Source organism: Triticum dicoccoides, chromosome 3B (assembly GCF_002162155.2).
Source record: "Triticum dicoccoides isolate Atlit2015 ecotype Zavitan chromosome 3B, WEW_v2.0, whole genome shotgun sequence".
NCBI lineage: Eukaryota > Viridiplantae > Streptophyta > Magnoliopsida > Poales > Poaceae > Triticum > Triticum dicoccoides.
Window position 1 is genome coordinate 754322939 of NC_041385.1, and position 18840 is coordinate 754341778.

The following is an 18840-nucleotide window of genomic DNA, read 5'->3' on the forward strand; positions in this document are numbered from 1 at the left end:
TGATGGCATCTAATGAGAGGAGAGGTTGGCCTGGCATGCTAGGTAGTATTGATTGTATGCATTGGACTTGGAAACATTGCACGAAGGCATGGCAGAGATTGTATTGTGGCAAGTCTCGTGATGCAACAATTGTGCTAGAGGCCATAGCATCCGAGGATTTATGGATTTGGCATTGCTTCTTTGGTATGCCGGGCACTCTCAATGATATCAATGTGTTGCAACGGTCTCATTTGTTTGCTAGGCTTGCTAGTGATGATGCTTCTTCTTGCAACTACACTATCAATGGGCATGAATACATAAAAGGGTACTATCTTGCAGATGGTATATACCCTCCTTGGTGCACATTGGTCAAGAGCATCAAAGAACCCAAAACTAGAAAACAATGTGAATTCGCAAGGTTGCAAGAGGCAGCCCGGAAAGACATTGAAAGAGCATTCGGGATTTTGCAATCTAGGTTTGCTATTGTTCGTGGTCCTGCTCGGTTTTGGACAAGCGGACCTTGAAAAACATCATGACATGTTGTGTTATCCTTCATAATATGATTCTCGAAGATGAGAGAGGCATGAACTTGGAGTTCTTCTACGACAATGTGTGTAGCCGTGTCAAACCAGCTAGAGACCCTAACCGCATTAGAGTTTTTCTTCAAACATACAAGGAGATTGAAAATGCAAACACCCACTTTCAGCTTCAGGAGGATCTCATTGAGTACCATTGGCAAAGGGTTGGACAGTAACAAACTCATTTTTCTGTTCATTTGTATTTGTATTCGGGACAAGTTTTGTATTGCATTATTTAAGTTTGTTTCGGTGATTTGAATAATTATTTGTAATGTGGATGATTGTTGTATTGTGTTGGTATTGATAATTTTTCTGTATAATTATTTTGTGTTTTTTATGTTTGTTTGATTTATTTTTGTGTTGTGGTATTGATATTTTGCGGACTGGCGGGATGTGTGATGCAGCGGCGCAAGAGCAGACCCCGTAAAGCCGATTCGTAAAAAGTATATTCCGTGAATATTCTTTTATACGGGTTCGTTTGAGGGTCTGCTCTATGGCCGTCCGCGCCGACCCGCAAAGCCTTTTTTTAGCGAACTGCAAACGCGTTTTGCGGGTCGGCGAGATGCGGGGTCTGCTAGAGATGCTCTTAGCTATCTATACACCACACATATAAGTATTTAAGATTGTACTTTTATTGAAAGAAAGAATCTGAATCCCACATCTACGTGCTTCGATTCAACACACACTCTGGCTCTCTGCGACCGGTGGAAGCAGACGATCTATTTTGAGTGTCATGTGAATTGTGAGTCGTCTATTAATTTTCGCAACTGCTATTCACAATTTTGCAAGAATGATTGCGCGCACAAAGCCACAAACACAAGACAAATTCAGCAACTTATTTCTGTTGGATTGCCAGGATTTTTTGAATCAGTTGATCATATAGAACTGAATATTCATACGGATAGCCACACACAAAAACATGCAGCGAGCGAGTAGCAGTAGTACACACAAAAGTTAGTTAAATACCTGCACTCTTGCCCAGATATCTGCAGATCTCACTGGTGCGGAATATGGGAAAGAAAACTCGGCTCTTCTGGACATCAAGTTGGGCTACTCCTCGCAGGGTTTTGTTCCACACATCGACAGCAATCATGAACTCCATGACTTCCATGATCCCATGTTTGGTGCTACAAGCCAAGTAGACGATATCGTCGTCATCTATGCTTATGCTGGGGAACGCCATCTGAAGTTTCTGCAACGATGTCGTGGTGTCACTGGCGCTACCACTCAGCTTAGACAGCAGGTCGCAAGGATCTGAGACAGTGAGACGTCGCTGGCATCCATGATGACTTCTTCGACCTTGGCCTCACAGCCAGGCTGCCAGTCTGCCATTGTGAATGAACCAACGCCATCCGGTATCACCATGTTCTTGCCTTCCAGCCACCGGGGATGACCTGGGCGACGCTCCGCTTCCATCGCACCCATTCCAGATAGGAATCAGGGGCCTTGCTGTACACCTTCGTCAGCGACCAGATCTCCATCTCGATGTACTTGATGGTGCCCTTGTGCCGACTGATGGCGACGTCCCGGATATAGTTGGGCTCGCCCGAAAATATTGAATAGAGCACCTGCACCCCGGTCCCCTTATCCTGGACATCCATATACATAGGGATTTGCACCAGCTGTTTCCGTACACGGTTATCTCGCAGGGTTTGCGGTGGTAGCGATCGTGATAAGGACAGATCGAAACTGCTCTGCGTACGATGGTTTTCTCGTCCGACCAGTACGTCAAGAGCATATCATCTTTAAATGCTATGTCCCACAAACTGAGTTATCTACAATTGTCTCTAATCGTACAGTGTTGGACATGCATTCTGTCGTATGTATAGCAAGGTTGAGGACAGATACATGGTCACTCCCGCTGTCCCGCAGCGGCCCGTGACTCAGTTCCACTTCCACCTATGTTCCCCCTCGTTTGGTTATCCGGAGGAGCATGCTAGGCGGCAGGGGAGGCGCATTCATTGGAGGTTAATCATGGAGATGGCACGGATCTGAGCGGAGGAGTGAGTTGCTGGTCTAGAGGCGGAGGGGAATCTCCGGCAGGTCTGGGCCTACGGCACCGGCACGAGCACTGCCGGCGGTGCTATCCCGCGCGGGGTACCCGGGAGCGCATCGCCGCTGGTTATCTCCTGCGCCGGCGGTGTTGTGCGGATCCACCAAGGTAAATATAGTTGTTGATTGGAATGTGCATAGTCCCTTTTTTTATGTTGGGATGTAGTTTTTTGGGGAGTTCTAAAACCAATTCTTTGTTTGGATTTGGGGCCATGTCAGAAGGATGATTAGCCCGGATGTCTCTGTTTCGCAGGTCATAACAAGCATATGGAGAAGGAAGGGAGCTGAGTAGCTGCATCGGTTGCTGGATTGGGAAGAGGAGGGGAAACATCAGATTCCGGCGGAGCGGCAGGCGGACATAGAAGTGCACCGCCAACGAGGAGATCAGCAGCCGGTGGGTGTTCTCTGGAGCCATCAGGTAAATCTATGTTTCATTAACTTTGGGGGCGAACCCTATATTGCAGTTTGGGGATTTTTAAGTTGCAGGTGCCACTGCCACCGCCGGCTAGATTTGTATTGTCTGGCGCAGATCCTGGAGTTGACTAGCCCTTATGTATCTTCTATGTAGCCAGAGTTCAAGTGCATCTTGCAGCGGCATCATGCAGGTACGGAATCCAGAGAACATCATCTGTAATGGGGAAGCAGATGACATGGGTTTCGTTTGTGGGGTGCAAATCACATGGGGTTTCGCAATTGCTTATTTTCCGTAGTGATCCGTTCTGCCTGCCTTGTTACAGGATTCAGGCACACCATGGCATTTCCTGTCGAAATACTGACAGTCTGAATTCGACAATATGTAAAGCTCATCAATTCATAAGGGCTATTAACAGACTAAGGTGTGCCTAAATGTATCATTGCTTTAGCCTGATTTTTTTTTTTTTTGGTATACATGCACACTGCCCAAAATGCGTTGAATTTAGGCTGAATGGATTTAGTGCCAGATGGAGCACAATAGATGTTGTGTTTTGCCTCTAGGTATTTTTTTTTATCTTTCCATTCATTTGGGTTTCATAAACCAGCTGGGTCATGACTTCCGATGTTCAGTACAAAAGGTTCATTTAGTGATATCGCAGTTTGACCAGCGCCGGCGGTGAGCAGATGCAAGTGAACTTTGCGAAGAAGGTGATCTGACTTGACCGCGCCATTGCTATATTCGACTCTGGATACAAATCTTGTACAGCTTGACGGGAGGCAGAGAGCAGACCAGAGTCAGTCCAACCTGGATAATCATGCAGGTACGTATTCTTGCCCCAGTATCAGTCGCAGTGTACATGGGCTTGGTTGTGAAAGCTCTTGGCGCCGATGACTAGACTTTGCAGATTGCATCTCTGATGTGCAAAGTACAACCATGTACTCCTTGGATGCAAGATACTACAACATTGGTTGTTTTTGTTCAGTGGAGAGTGCGACACGATTGATGATGTGTGTAGCACGATTGCGACAATACCTCCATGTCCATCTATTCTAATGTTTATGGAAATTATACTGATTTGAAGGTTGTTGGCTATAATCGGGATTTAGGGGCTTAACATGTCAGCAGTATCGTACTTGAAGTACCACAAAAATGCATGTTTCATCGTATCTGCCAGCGGCTCCGTTTATGCTATTCACGGCATATTGTTGATTTATCTCTGTTTCGTTTTTGCTCAGAATTACAGCAAAATCAACAAACTGCCCACGACCTTGTATTAAAACTGCCCACGATACCTGAAGAACACGAATCAGACAGGGGAGATGGCTACATATAATGGTCCTGCTTACTGATGTTCAGTACATTTTCGTTCTTCACTATGTGAAATAAGCAGAAAAGGGTGAAACTGATTATTATAAACTGAAATATTTCTACATATTCTAAAATACTTGAAATAAGAACAGAAGAGTGAAAGTGATTATTTCACAAACTGACTACTTTGAAATAATAATTTTTATAAGAAAGAAATGCAAAACACCGATCATGTGCTTGGCACATAATGATCATGTAGATTCAACATTCATGGGAAAGGTACACGATGCTCGCACATGCCAGAAATAGATTACGTGTGCGAGGTACAAGTCGGGGGTTTATCATGTACGGAGTACTTGGTACAGCACGGGATCCATTTTCAAACGTTCATGGGTAAGGTACATGGTGAAGTGATCGTGTACTTGGCACATTGTACATGTTCAAGATGCTTATGACGCCCCTGTTGTGTACAATGCCCAGTATTCTTATTAAAGAGTTAATTACAGTTTTAGTACACAAACTTGCAGGGGGGGTACAATTTCATACAAGAACTTGCAAAACGACTCAAATTAGCCCCTAAACTTGCTTTGCGAGAACAAATTGATACAATTTAGTCTGAAACTTGCCATATTGGACAGGAGGCACGCATCGGCCAATCCGATATTATGCAGAAATGCCCCCAAGTATAGCAATAAATGAATCTGTGGTCCTCAGAGAGAGCTGGTAGTAGAAAACTTAAAAGCGACCCCTGAGGCTATGCAAAATATTACATTTGCACTGCGAACCCAGTACAAACCCTTTCGTCTGTTCGGGTTTTTGCCTGCCTGTTCGTTTCTCATCGGCCGCTTAGGCTGTTCGTTTCTCGTCAACGACGAGTGACGGTGCTGTCTGGTTGGTCGTCGCCAACGAGATCGTCGCTTGATGGAGCCACGTCCCCGGGTCATTGGCGAGTTTCCTCTGGATTATGGTATGCACACTCCTGCTATGTTGGATGGTCCCCTATCTCGGACCTCTTATGGCTAGGGTTTTGATCATGTTTGAACAGAGGTATTCGTTCTTGATCAGCCCACTTAAACTAAAAGCAGAAAATTAAATACAAAAACTACAAATTAACTTTAACAAAAACTCTAAACACAAAGATTAGGAATACTAAACTCCTCCCCGACAACGGCACTAGAAAAAGGACTTGATATCTCATTTTTATTGATCTGGTATTGGAACAGAAAAAAGTATCCCGCACATATTTCTCTAGAGATGACACTGGTTTATCGAACCCACGAGAGGAAGATTCCCTTGAAGCGATGGTCTCTAGCAAGCTTTCGTCAAAGTGTCAAATCCAGCTTTTCACCGGATCAACAAACAAATAGTGATTTATACACTTATAATAAAAAAAGGTATGGTATGAGGTCTTATGCTTACAACCTTGTATTTGTGATGGGATCAAATATGATATTAGTTTCTCCGATGCACGCGTCTAGATGTGCTTGCCACGGATCAAAGCGGAAATACCTTTGGTCAAACACGTTCAAAATCCTAGCCATAAGAGGGCCGAAATAGGGGACCATCCAACATAGCAGAAGGAGTGTGCATACCATAATCCGGTGGAAACTCGCCAATGCCCCAGGGACGTGGGTCCATCAAGCGACGATCCCGTCGACGGCGACCAACCAGGCAGTACCGTCGCTCGTCACGGACGGGAAACGAACAGCCGAAGCGGCCGATGAGAAACGAATAGGCAGGCGAACACGAACAGACGAAGGGTTTTGTGTTGAGCGTCCAGTGCAAATGTAATATTTTGCATAACCTCAGGGGTCGTTTTAAAGTTTTCTACTACCAGCTCTCTATGAGGACCGCGATTTCGCTTAGTGCTATACTTGGGAGCGTTTCTGCATAATATTAGACTTACCGGCGCGTGCTTCCTGTCTGACGTGGCAGGTTTCAAACTAAATTGCATCAATTTGTTCTCGCAGAGCAAGTTTAGGGGTTAATTTGAGTCGTTTTGCAAGTTCTTGTATGAAATTGTACCCCCGCTGCAAGTTTGTGTACTAAAACTGTAATTAACTCCTTATTAAATATGAGATATATGCGATCCCGCTTTTTCGGGTAAGAGCATCTACAACCGGACGTCTCAAACCGTCCAGCCCTATCCTACATCCAGTGGGGGTGCCAAAACTATAAACATGTGATGTCAACTATAATTCCTCTCCAGGCACAACGGCACACTTGGTACCCTCGCGTCGCCCCGCGCGGGCGACTCGGGGGCGAACGCGAGTGCCACCTCCAGGCCTCATACATCTTCGATCCCTTGCTGCCGTTTGAGGCTGGCGCTGGCCAAGTCCGTGCCGCAGCCAAGGACGGCGGTGGCGGGGCTGTTTCACCCTAGGAGAGGGTGCGATCTGGGCTTTGGCCCGCGGTGGTCTTCCCCGGCGCAGCGGCGCCTTCGGCAGCGAGGCGGTGGCTCGTCAACATCCCTCCGCTCTACGGTGGCTAGTCCACGACGTCCTCCACATCCTCCTCCGACACCTCCTCCCCTTCCTCCTCCTCCAACTCCTACTCCTCAACCTCTTCTTCCTCCTCCAACTCCTCCTCCGGATCCACTGCATCCGGAGGTACCCCCATGCCGATTCGGGCTTCACACCTTGCCCGGATCTGCTAAAGGAGCTGTAGCCGGCGCTCCGGGGATAGAAATGGGTGACCCTTATCTGGCATCGTGGGGGCATGGCTACTACTGGTGGCGGAAGGGGAGTGGAAATGGCGGCGGCGGACAGGCAGAGAGAAATGTGGAGGGGTAGGGTTTCGGTACCGACAGTCGGCTTAAATAGCCGGGCTAGGCACTACGCGGCCCGCCGGAGCGGCACCACACGACAACATCGGTCCAACGGAGGAGACGAGTTTCAGACCGTCGGTTTCCCGAGTGATTCCGCATGGGACCCCGACGTCAGTCCGACCTGGCGGGCATGCCCAGGCGCCCCCATATTCGCCCCATATTTGAGTTGGATATCAGGGTGCCGGTCAGCCCGGCCGTTTGAGGCCCGTTTGAGGAGCTCGGTCGGGTTGAAATTTCGTGGCCGGGCAGGCGGTCCGTCCGGGCGTTTAAGGCGAGTTTGGGATTTCCGGCTGTAGACACTCTAACAGGAGTCCGTGTACATCTCTCACTTTGTTTTAAGTACACGTATGCATAGCTCAAAATAGAATAGATTTAATTGTACAATAGTAGCAATACATGAACCGCGAATGCACAACAAAGTTCTTTTTCATGGTAGGAAACAAACACGTGACACGTCTGACATTGGCGACATGGGAGACCATGCATATTACCCTGTCCGGCCGGGCGTTGGAAAAAAGTCGTCTCAGATACGTCTCGTTTCACATGCAGCTTTCTATGATGCGGGATTTTCTATGACAAAAATACAAATATGTTGTACAAGTGACCACAGAAGATCACCCGCATCACGGCCCACGGCCTCACGGGCATGCCTCCGCATACTGTGTGAGCGGAAACGACCAAACTTGTGCAGACCCCTAGACCCCTGCCGCCTAGGCTCGTACTAACAGCCATCTGCCACGGTAATAGGAGTACGTAAAATTGGATTCCCTGACGGACATCTCAAGGTACAGCACAACGCTTCAACAGCTGAGATAATGCGGCCCCGGTGCAGATGTTCTAAAAATCCGCAGGAGACGACCCCAGTTTCCCCTCGCCGGCACCGGCAGCGGGATGTGCTGCACTATCACTAGGGGCTCCACGAGTACGTCGCAAACGAGGATGCCACGCCAGAGGTCCACCCAGGCGACCGTGCCGCGCTCGCCGCCGATCGTGATCGTCTTGTCCGTCTTGTGATACGGCATGTCTTCTTCCGACACTTCGACGGGTAGGGGCCTAGGGGGGCGAGCTTGTCCCTGACGAGCTCGTCCACTGACATGGGCACGGTGATCTACCCCTCGGACTCGGAGTCGTAGGAGCGGTACAGGTGGAGACTGAACTCCCATCTGATAATGGGCGTGTCGCAGTTGCACTAGGTCTTGTATACTGGGGACCAATTGCTCATGGCGGCGACGGCATACCAGGCGCCGCCTTTGCGGCTGAGGAGGGCGGTCGCGGAGTTGTGGAAGCCCCTGGGGTGCGGGTTGTGGAGCAGGTCCATCACATGGGTTCGCGGGCTGTACATGAAGTAGTCCCAGGACTGTACGACTAGGCGGGTGTTGATGTTGTCAGGAACGCGAAAGAGCACGAGGTCGGCTTCGGCGGCGACGACCCTGGGCTCACGGCGGCGGTTGTAGTCGAGGCCGGGGCAGTGGACGCACAGGTAGGAGAGGAGTGGCGGTCGGGCGGCATGGAAGGTAACCTGGATTGGCAGGCCAGTGCTCGTGCCGCCGGCACGGTCGGCGACGTAGTACTTTATTTATTGCCAGTATATGACACATAGTACTATAACATTTATTATTAGGACGCCGATAATGTCCACACGTGTGGACGTTAAGGTATTTGGACACACATTTTGTATGATGTTTAAGAGGACCAGCCTACACGCCTACGTGTGTGGGCAAAACAACTAGTGCCCACACGTCTCTTTTCTTCCTCGCGGTCCCTCTCACACGCCTACGTGTGGGCAAAATGGATAATGCCCACACAATCTCTCTCGGCCACCTACCTCACGGTCCCGCACGCCCCGCGTGACAGTCACCACGCGTCCCCGCAGTTGCCATGATCTGGACCCTCTTCAATGTCCATTTAACTGCAGTTGCCAAGGTTGCTCAACTGCACTGGTTTACTATAGTTGCCATGATTTGAAAACTTTAGGGGTTGCCACCTACTAACACTAGGCAGTTGCCACGTATGGTCTGGTTTACTACAGTTGCCATGATTTGAAAACCTTAGAAGTTGCCATCTACTAACACTAGGCAGTTGCCGTGTAGCGCTACAAAGAGACATGACAAAATAACATGTTTCGGGCAAAGAAAGAGTTGCCATCTGCTATAAGCACACTAGGGCAGTTGCCATGTACGCTGTAAAACACATGACAACTGACATGTTCGGGTAAAAAAAGAGTTGTCATCTGCTTACCAACACACTAGGGTAGTTGCCATGTATACTGCAAAACACATGGCAACTGGCAGCTTTGGGTGTGGAAAAAGAGACTGGCGTGTGGGCGAGATGGCAAATGCCCACACACCAGCCCTGGTGCGTGAGTGAAAATAGATGTGTGGGCGAACTTCTAAATGCCTACACACCGACCCTCCCGTGTGGTGAAACGGACGTGTGGGCGACCGGATGAATACCCACACACCAACCCAGTCCTACATGGCACCACAAATATGCCAAGATTCGTGCAACCACAAACAGACGTGGATCCACGTGTGTGGGCGAGATGCAAACACCCACACATGTGGGCGTTAGTATTTCCATATTATTATACTGTATCATGATATGATACTCAACCCTCTTTTACTTTATTTGATTCTATGACACCTTATCAAACTTGCCTAGTTGGCATGCATGATACTCCCTTCGTCCGGGTATATTAGCCTATAATACCACTATTACAAACAGCCTTCAGACTAGCCATAGTGGGTAGTAACATAGAGTAGTAACATGCATATGTTATTAGTCTATGTTACTACCTCCATAATGGGTAGTAACATAAAGGTAGTAACTTGGAGGTTTTCATTTATTGTTTTGTGGGATCTATACTAGTACTTCAACTTTGTGATCTATATGTGGCATGTATCAATATGATTTTGTTTGCTAGTACCCATATATAAATACAAGAATACAAATTCGAACGGATCCATAATAAATAATAAGTGCCAATATAATATAATTAAAAAATATAAAACATGTTTAGCAATACATGGATCAAGTCTAGAATATAATCTATCGTCGCCCAAACTTTTTCCATATATGCTCAATCAAATCATTTTTAGAGCCTTATGCATCAGACGATCACGAATTCTAGCATCTCTTTCAAGTACCTCGGCAAATATTGGCATGTCACCGTGAGTAAATACTGATGGAAAACAATTGACGATCCTGCTTCCTGATTCAAATCAAGCATATTCCCCGCCTCTTCGTTTTCATCCTCAACTATCATGTTGTGTAGAATGATGCAGGCTAACATAATATGATGGAGATCGCCCCGGTCATATAAACGTGCCGGGCGACGTAAAACAGACCATCGCGCCTGGAGCACACCAAATGCGCGTTCCACATCCTTCCTTGCACCTTCTTGATGTTTAGCAAACAACCTCTGTTTTTCTGTTTGAGCCATCGGTATCGACTTCACGAATGCTGCCCACTCTCGGTATATTCCATCTACAAGGTAATAACCAAGTTGATATTACTTCTCGTTGACATTATAGTTCACTCGAGGAGCTTGCCCTTTCAGTTGCCCAAGGAACAACATTGACTGATTAAGCACGTTGATGTCATTGTTGGATCCAGCAACACCAAAAAATGCATGCCATATCCAAAGATCCTAAGAAGCAACCGCCTCTAGAATAAGAGTAGGGGCGCCTTTATACCCACTGATGAATTGTCCCTTCCACTCCATGGGACATTTGTCCCAACGCCAGTGCATACAGTCGAGGCTTCCTAACATGCCAGGAAACCCACAACTCTCTCCAATATCAAGTAAGCGTTGCACATCGTTGACATTGGGTTTTCGCATATACTCATCACCAAATATATGAATCACGCCTTTGACGAACAACTTTAAGCACTTAATTTATGTGCACTCGGCAATCTTAAGGTACTCATCGAGAGCGTCGGCCGGAGTACCATATGCCAATTGGCGAATAGCTGATGTGCATTTCTGCGATGGAGATAGTCCATCACGGGCAAGAGCATCTTTCCTTTGCATGAACTCTGGAGACCACTCTCCTAGTGCATGTATGATACACTCAAAAAGGGGCCTTCTCATCCGGAATCTTCTATGAAATACCTTATTCTTGTAGATAGGATTATCACAGAAATAGTCGCGTACCAATTGCTCAGCAGCTTCTTCACGTGGCCTGTTCACGTAAATCCTCGGACCACTTCTGCTTGATCTTCCTTGAGCGTCGAGGTTCTCCTTCACTTCTATTGCGATCTCCTTGGCGAATGAGTCTAACATGTCCATCTGGACAAGGTAGTGATCTAGTGTGTAGACGGAGGAAGGATCACTGATACTTGCTTCAGCTTCATCATCGGAACCATCAGCCGGTTGATTGGTATCCATATTTTGGTGCCCTTGTACATGATGCTACACTTGTGGAGGTTGAAAATTATAATTATGCATTGGGGGGAATTGTCCAAAACTTGGCAAGTCTTTAGGTGCAGGGGTGTACATTGGCCTCCTGTTACAAATATCAGAAGTCATGAGCATAGTACAGTAGCAATGAAATTTTGTACAACACCTCATCTCTCTAATAGAAGTATTATAAATATTAAATTATCAAGCGCACTGGACAAATTCATGAGGTATGCAATTAGATTTGGCCAGGAACAGACTTAAACAAGATATTTTTTAGGCTACTGTAAGAGATAGGCTTAACACAGAACACATCTATTTTGGTGAGCTGGAGTATTTGGACTGATCTTAATGACTGTATTTGGTCAGGTACATAACTTATTCCTCTTTGTATGAAATTCTAACTTGTAAATACTTATCTTAATAAAACTGCAGTAGGATAATCCTACTGTTTCTGCTATATGAAGCATAATCAATCCTTTGTTCAAAAAGCATGTCCTAACTAGTGTCTCGATGTAATATATCACTTGTTCAATGAAGAAAGCAAAAGCAAAAGGATCTCAACTGAAGCTCACAGTTTTGGTAATTTAGGCTACACCTACACACGCTGAATCAAGACTTAGAAATTCAGACTTAGATGTGAGTAAAGACTTGGCAGTCTAGAAGTTCCCTGAAGACCTACACACGCTAAATCGGGTATTTGAGCTAAAGGAATTGCAATTGGCGAAGATTGAATTAAAAGAAGAAATTTATACCATGTAGGGTTTGCAGTAGAGGATTCCATGAGAGGGGGGGTAGAGGTACGGTGGTTCGGAGGGGCTGGCGGACGAGCTCGTCGGATCGCCGGAGTAGAAGAGTTGCTGTGGCCAGCGGTTGGCGCACAATCTTGCCGGGGCACCGGGGACGTGCTGCTGCGGCGGCCAGGTCGCCAATGACCGCACTAGCGCCGCCTCCTTACAAGCACCAGACTTGGCCATGATTCGGGTGGCCTCGCGCCTCCGGTCAGAGCCGCCGCCGGGCGGCGAGACAGAGAGCGGGGCGAGGGAGATGGAGGCAGCAGGGAGGGAGAGGATGGAGGCGGCAGGAAGGAAGAGGATGGAGTGGTGGAGAATTTTCCTTCGCGATGGGGACGCTGTAGTGGATCGATTTGCATTAAAAAATTGTGGGACTAAGCGCGAAGTTACGGTAACCAGCTATGTTACTGCTATGCTCTCTCTCCTCATTAAATCATTGCCACGTATGCAAATCTGTTGAGTTGGAGTCTATGTTACTGCTGAAGTAACTCCACTATGGCCAGTCTCATACGCATGCATGTTCTTACTTTATTGGGGGACTCAATCTAGAGAGAATTCCTTATTTGGACCTTTCTTAAAATTTGCTTTCCTATTTGGCCCTAAATAAAGTTTCTTCCCTGTTTGACACCTAAATTAATTTTTGTTCCTTATATGACACTTTCGTTCATTTTAGACACTAATAATGTTAACTGTGTGGTGAAAAGACCATTTTGCCCCTAATGCATTTTTAACTGTCCAGGATGAAGTAAAAGAGCAATCAGTTCACCCATGTTTTAGGGATGTTCAAAGGATGTTGCACATGTATATGTATGCTCCAATATTTTGTCTTAGGTAATCTGGTCTATGTGTTCGTCCTGAATTTGGTTACACGTTCCAAAGTACAGAATTACACAGTCACATACTACTAAACCACTAGTAGAAAAGGGGGCAATGGTCCAGGCTGGGTCAGCCCATTAGTCCCGGTTAAATCCAGAACCGGGACCAATGGGGGCATTGGACCCGGTTTGTGAGCCCCGGGGGCCGGCCGGGCCACGTGGGCCATTGGTCCCGGTTCGTCTGGACCTTTTGGTCCCGGTTGGTGGGACGAACCAGGACCAATGGTCCTCGCTCCTGGCCCACCACCATTGGTCCTGGTTGGGGGAATGAACCGGGACCAAAGGCCTCCCTTTAGTCCCGGTTCAAGCCACGAACCGGGACCAATTAATTGCCTATATATACCCCACGAGCAGAGCACTCTCACTGCTCTATTTTTCGTGGCCGGCGAGGAGAGAGCTTTGTGGTGCTCTAGCTCACCTCCTACGCACGCGAGGTGTTCGATGGAATGCCCGAGCCACACTACTTAAGATTTCTCCTCTCCAAGCTCCACCTCCAAGCTCCATTTTTCTCAATATTTGTCTAGGTTTAGCGGTCCGTCACGTCCCGTCCCCGTCTTCACCGCCGTCGATCGCCCGCGCCGATCTCGTCGCCGGCACCACCGTGGTGAGCCTCTTGTTCTTATCTTCTTTCTGAAAGGAAAAAAACTCTTACTTGTATGTTTATATAGATACTTGTATAATTTTCTTACTTTTATTATTGCATCTTATATAGTGCGATGGTTTTGGTATCCGCCCCCGTCGGCCCTCGTCTTGTCTATGATTCAGGTGTGGTATATATTATCTTTTCATAACTATTGGTTCATTTATTGTTTATGACAATTATGCGGACCAACGTGACATAGATTTTATTTATCTAGGAGGTTGTTGAACCGGAAATTCCAACCGACCCTATTGTCGAGAGGTTAAATTTAGTTGAAGAAGAAAACAATTTGTTGAAGGAAAAAATTAGAAAAACTGAGGAGGAGAAGATGATATTGGAGTTGCATGTTGCGGATGTCGTCGATGATCACAAGATCAAGATGGATGCAATGCGCTTGAAGATTAGAAAGATTAGAAAATATGCCATTTATACCGAGGCTTGGTATCATTATGCCGTTGGACCAGTTGTTACATTGGTTGCGATTATGATCGCATTTGTTTTCGCATTGAAATGTTTTACATAGTTTCAGTGTATGGTTTAATTAATTTAGATGCTCTGCACATCTTTATGTTGTTAGATGAGAAGTATGTATGTACTTTGGTTTTAATGTGATGATGAATTTTTATTAATTTGGTCACTTAATTATCTATTCATGATGTTCTGTAATGATTTTTGACACACTTAATTATATATAATGCACGCAGATGAACCGGCAATGGATGTACAGTTAAGACACACCTCCGAGTACATTAAGGGCGTGCATGATTTTCTCGAAATGGCTGAGGCAAACAAGCAGAATGGTTTTATGTGTTGTCCATGCCCTATATGTGGGAATACGAAGTCTTACTCTGACCGGAAAATCCTCCACACCCACCTGCTTTACAAGGGTTTCATGCCACACTATAATATTTGGACGAGGCACGGAGAAATAGGGATTATGATGGAAGACGGCGAAGAAGAAGAGTACGATGACAACTATGTGCCCCGTGAATACGGTGATGCTACTGAAGATCAAGAGGAACCAGACGATGTGCACGATGATGCTGCAACGGGCGAAGCTGCTGAAGATCAAGAGGAACCAGACGATGTGCCCGATGATGATGATCTCCGCCGGGTCATTGTCGATGCAAGGACGCAATGCGAAAGTCAAAAGGAGAAGCTGAAGTTCGATCGCATGTTAGAGGACCACAAAAAAGGGTTGTATCCCAATTGCGAAGATGGCAACACAAAGCTCGGTACCGTACTGGAATTGCTGCAGTGGAAGGCAGAGAATGCCGTGCCTGACAAAGGATTTGAGAAGCTACTGAAAATATTGAAGAAGAAGCTTCCAAAGGATAACGAATTGCCCGACAGTACATACGTAGCAAAGAAGGTCGTATGCCCTCTAGGATTGGAGGTGCAGAAGATACATGCATGCCCTAATGACTGCATCCTCTTCCGCGGTGCGTACAAGGATCTGAACGCATGCCCGGTATGCGGTGCATTACGGTATAAGATCAGACGAGATGACCCTGGTGATGTTGACGGCGAGCCCCCCAGGAAGAGGGTTCCTGCGAAGGTGATGTGGTATGCTCCTATAATACCACGGTTGAAACGTCTGTTCAAAAACAGAGAGCATGCCAAGTTGATGCGATGGCACAGTGAGGACCGTAAGAAAGAGGGGAAGTTAGGAGCACCCGCTGACGGGTCGCAGTGGCGAAAAATCGAGAGAAAGTACTGGGATGAGTTTGCAAGTGAGCCAAGGAACGTATGGTTTGCTTTAAGCGCGGATGGCATTAATCCTTTCGGGGAGCAGAGCAGCAATCACAACACCTGGCCCATGACTCTATGTATGTATAACCTTCCTCCTTGGATGTGCATGAAGCGGAAGTTCATTATGATGTCAGTTCTCATCCAAGGCCCTAAGCAACCCAGCAACGACACTGATGTGTACCTAAGGCTATTAGTTGAAGAACTTTTACAACTGTGGAATGGAAACGGTGTAGGTACGTGGGATGAGCACAAACAGGAGGAATTTAACCTAAAGGCGTTGCTGTTCGTGACCATCAACGATTGGCCCGCTCTCAGTAACCTTTCAGGACAGACAAACAAGGGATACCACGCATGCACGCACTGTTTACTTGACACCGATAGTATATACCTGGCAAGCCGCAGGAAGAATGTGTACCTGGGCCATCGTCAATTTCTTCCGACCAACCATCAATGTCGAAAGAAAGGCAAGCATTTCAAAGGCAAGGCAGATCAGCGGAAGAAGCCCGCCATGCGTACCGGTGATCACGTACTTGCTATGGTCAATGATTTACACGTAATCTTTGGAAAGGGTCCCGGCGCACTAGCTGTTCCGAGTGACGCTGGGGGACACACACCCATGTGGAAGAAGAAATCTATATTTTGGGACCTACCCTACTGGAAAGACCTAGAGGTCCGCTCTTCGATCGACGTGATGCACGTGACGAAGAACCTTTGCGTGAATCTGCTAGGCTTCTTGGGCGTGTATGGGAAGACAAAAGATACAGCTGAGGCACGGGAGGACCTACAACGTTTGCACGAAAAAGACGGCATGCCTCCAAAGCAGTATGAAGGTCCTGCCAGCTATGCTCTTACCAAAAAAGAGAAGGAAATCTTCTTTGAATGTCTGCTTAGTATGAAGGTCCCGACTGGCTTCTCGTCTAATATAAAAGGAATAATAAATATGGCAGAGAAAAAGTTTCAGAACCTAAAGTCTCATGACTGCCACGTGATTATGACGCAACTGCTTCCGGTTGCATTGAGGGGGCTTCTACCGGAAAACGTCCGATTAGCCATTGTGAAGCTATGTGCATTCCTCAATGCAATCTCTCAGAAGGTGATCGATCCAGAAATCATACCAAGGCTAAGGAGTGATGTGGTGCAATGTCTTGTCAGTTTCGAGCTGGTGTTCCCACCATCCTTCTTCAATATCATGACGCACGTCCTAGTTCATCTAGTTGACGAGATTGTCATTCTGGGCCCCGTATTTCTACACAATATGTACCCCTTTGAGAGGTTCACGGGAGTCCTAAAGAAATATGTCCGTAACCGCGCTAGGCCAGAAGGAAGCATCTCCATGGGCCATCAAACAGAGGATGTCATCGGGTTTTGTGTTGACTTCATTCCTGGCCTTAAGAAGATAGGTCTCCCTAAATCGCGGTATGAGGGGAGACTGACTGGAAAAGGCACGCTTGGAAGGGACTCAATAATATGCAGGGACAGATATTCTTGGTCTCAAGCACACTACACAGTTCTACAGAACTCTACCTTGGTGACCCCATATGTCGATGAACACAAGAACAGTCTGCGCTCCAAACACCCGGAGCAGTGCGACGACTGGATTACATGTGAACACATCAAGACTTTCAGCAGTTGGTTGGAAGCACGTATCAGAGGTGACAACACTGTTTGTGATGAGCTGTACTGTCACATCCCTAGCTTCTGGTGCTGCCTAGTGTTTGCATCATGTTTAAATTTTTGAACTTGAACTGGGGAAATTTGGAAGCCTCAAAACCCTAAATAAAAGAAGGGCAAAAACCCTAAAATCTCATTCATTGTTCCAAAATGCTCTTCTTAAATGTTTGATAATTTTGGCAAAGGGTTCTGGTCCCAACCAAAATATTGAACATTTTTAAGGACTTAATCTTGGGACTTTGAATTTAAATCGTTAGTTATTTGAATTTGAATTATATTCATATAATTAGAATATAATTTCAAATACCCCTGAAATATTTTATGAGCTTTTGGAAAAGTCCATCTAGCAAAACAAAAACATTCAGAGGAGTTTTTGGCATTGTTTGAATTATTTTTAAATTCAAAACAGTGGCAAAACAAATTTAAAAAAAAATAGAAAACATAAGCAGGAATTAAAACAGAGCACATACCTGGCGACTTACCTGTGAAGCCCACCTGGTAGCCCAACAGGACCGGCCCAGCGCGGCCCAGCCCACCCTTTTCCTGTTGTCTTCCTCCCCTCGCACCGAAGCAGCTCGGTGGCGAGCGCCGACGCCGCCCTGGCCACCTCCTGCTTGCCACCGAGGCGCCCCGACGCGTCTGGATACGCCCGTAGCCCCCTCTGTCTCTCCCCTCGCTCTCTGCTCTCTCTCGACCCCTTCCCCCTCCTCTGCTCTCTCTCTCGCGCAGCCCGAGCAGAGCTCATCGCCGCCGCTCGCCGTTGCCGCACCCAGAGCCTCCCCCTCGACCCCTCGGTGTGCCCAGTAGCTCGGCTACCTCGCCCTCATCCTCTCCGCCGAGTCAAGCGACCTCGGACGCCCTGCATCGCCGTCATCGAGCCGTCTTCTTCACGCACGGCCGCCGGATGCCGCTTGTCGATTCGCCGCCTCCGACGCCTCCCCGAGACCACCGAGCTGCTCATCGACCTCGCTGTGAGCCTCCGTGCAGAACCCCTCTCTTTCCCCTCGCGTTTGCGAGCTCTAGGCCATAGCTCCGTCGCGGCCGAACTCCGGCCGCCGCTGACCTCGTCGCCGCCGTCACTGCAGCCACTGGAGCTCCCACCCGAGTACACCATCGTGCTCAGAACGTCTCCACGAGCCCGTTGCATGCCGCAGCTCGCCCTCCCGTGCCCTCTAGTGGTCGCCCGTGTCTCACCCGAGCTCCGGCGGCCGCAACCGAGCTCGCCGCCGTCGACTCCGGCCACCCCAGGCCCGGAGACCACGACCATCCGACGCGCCATCGCGCCAGCTCTCCGTAGGGCCAAAGGACGCACTGAACGGTGTAGTATAGACGAAACCCGAGCCACCCCGGTGCGTCTCCGCCGCAGTTTAGGTCGTCGCCGGCGAAACTCCGGCGGGAGCTGACGTGGCTCCGTCATTAGGAGCTAACCCAGCTAGTTAAACAACCTACAGCCACTGACAGTGGGCCCCACCCCTGGTCAAACCCCAGTCAGCGCTGAGTTTGACCGGGATTAGTTCCTGTGTCACTGACGTGTGGACCCCGCACGT

General features: G+C 47.7%; 1 long non-coding RNA gene and 1 pseudogene across 1 annotated transcript; one reads left to right on the plus strand and one right to left on the minus strand.

Moving 5' to 3' along the window:
- Window positions 1-1515: 1515 nt before the first annotated feature.
- On the minus strand, window positions 1516-12538 carry LOC119279916 (annotated as a pseudogene).
- Window positions 2430-4104, plus strand: LOC119282039. Its single transcript, XR_005138613.1, has 3 exons — window positions 2430-2718; window positions 2863-3214; window positions 3347-4104. It is a non-coding gene; the product is annotated as an uncharacterized LOC119282039 (long non-coding RNA).
- Window positions 12539-18840: the final 6302 nt, after the last annotated feature.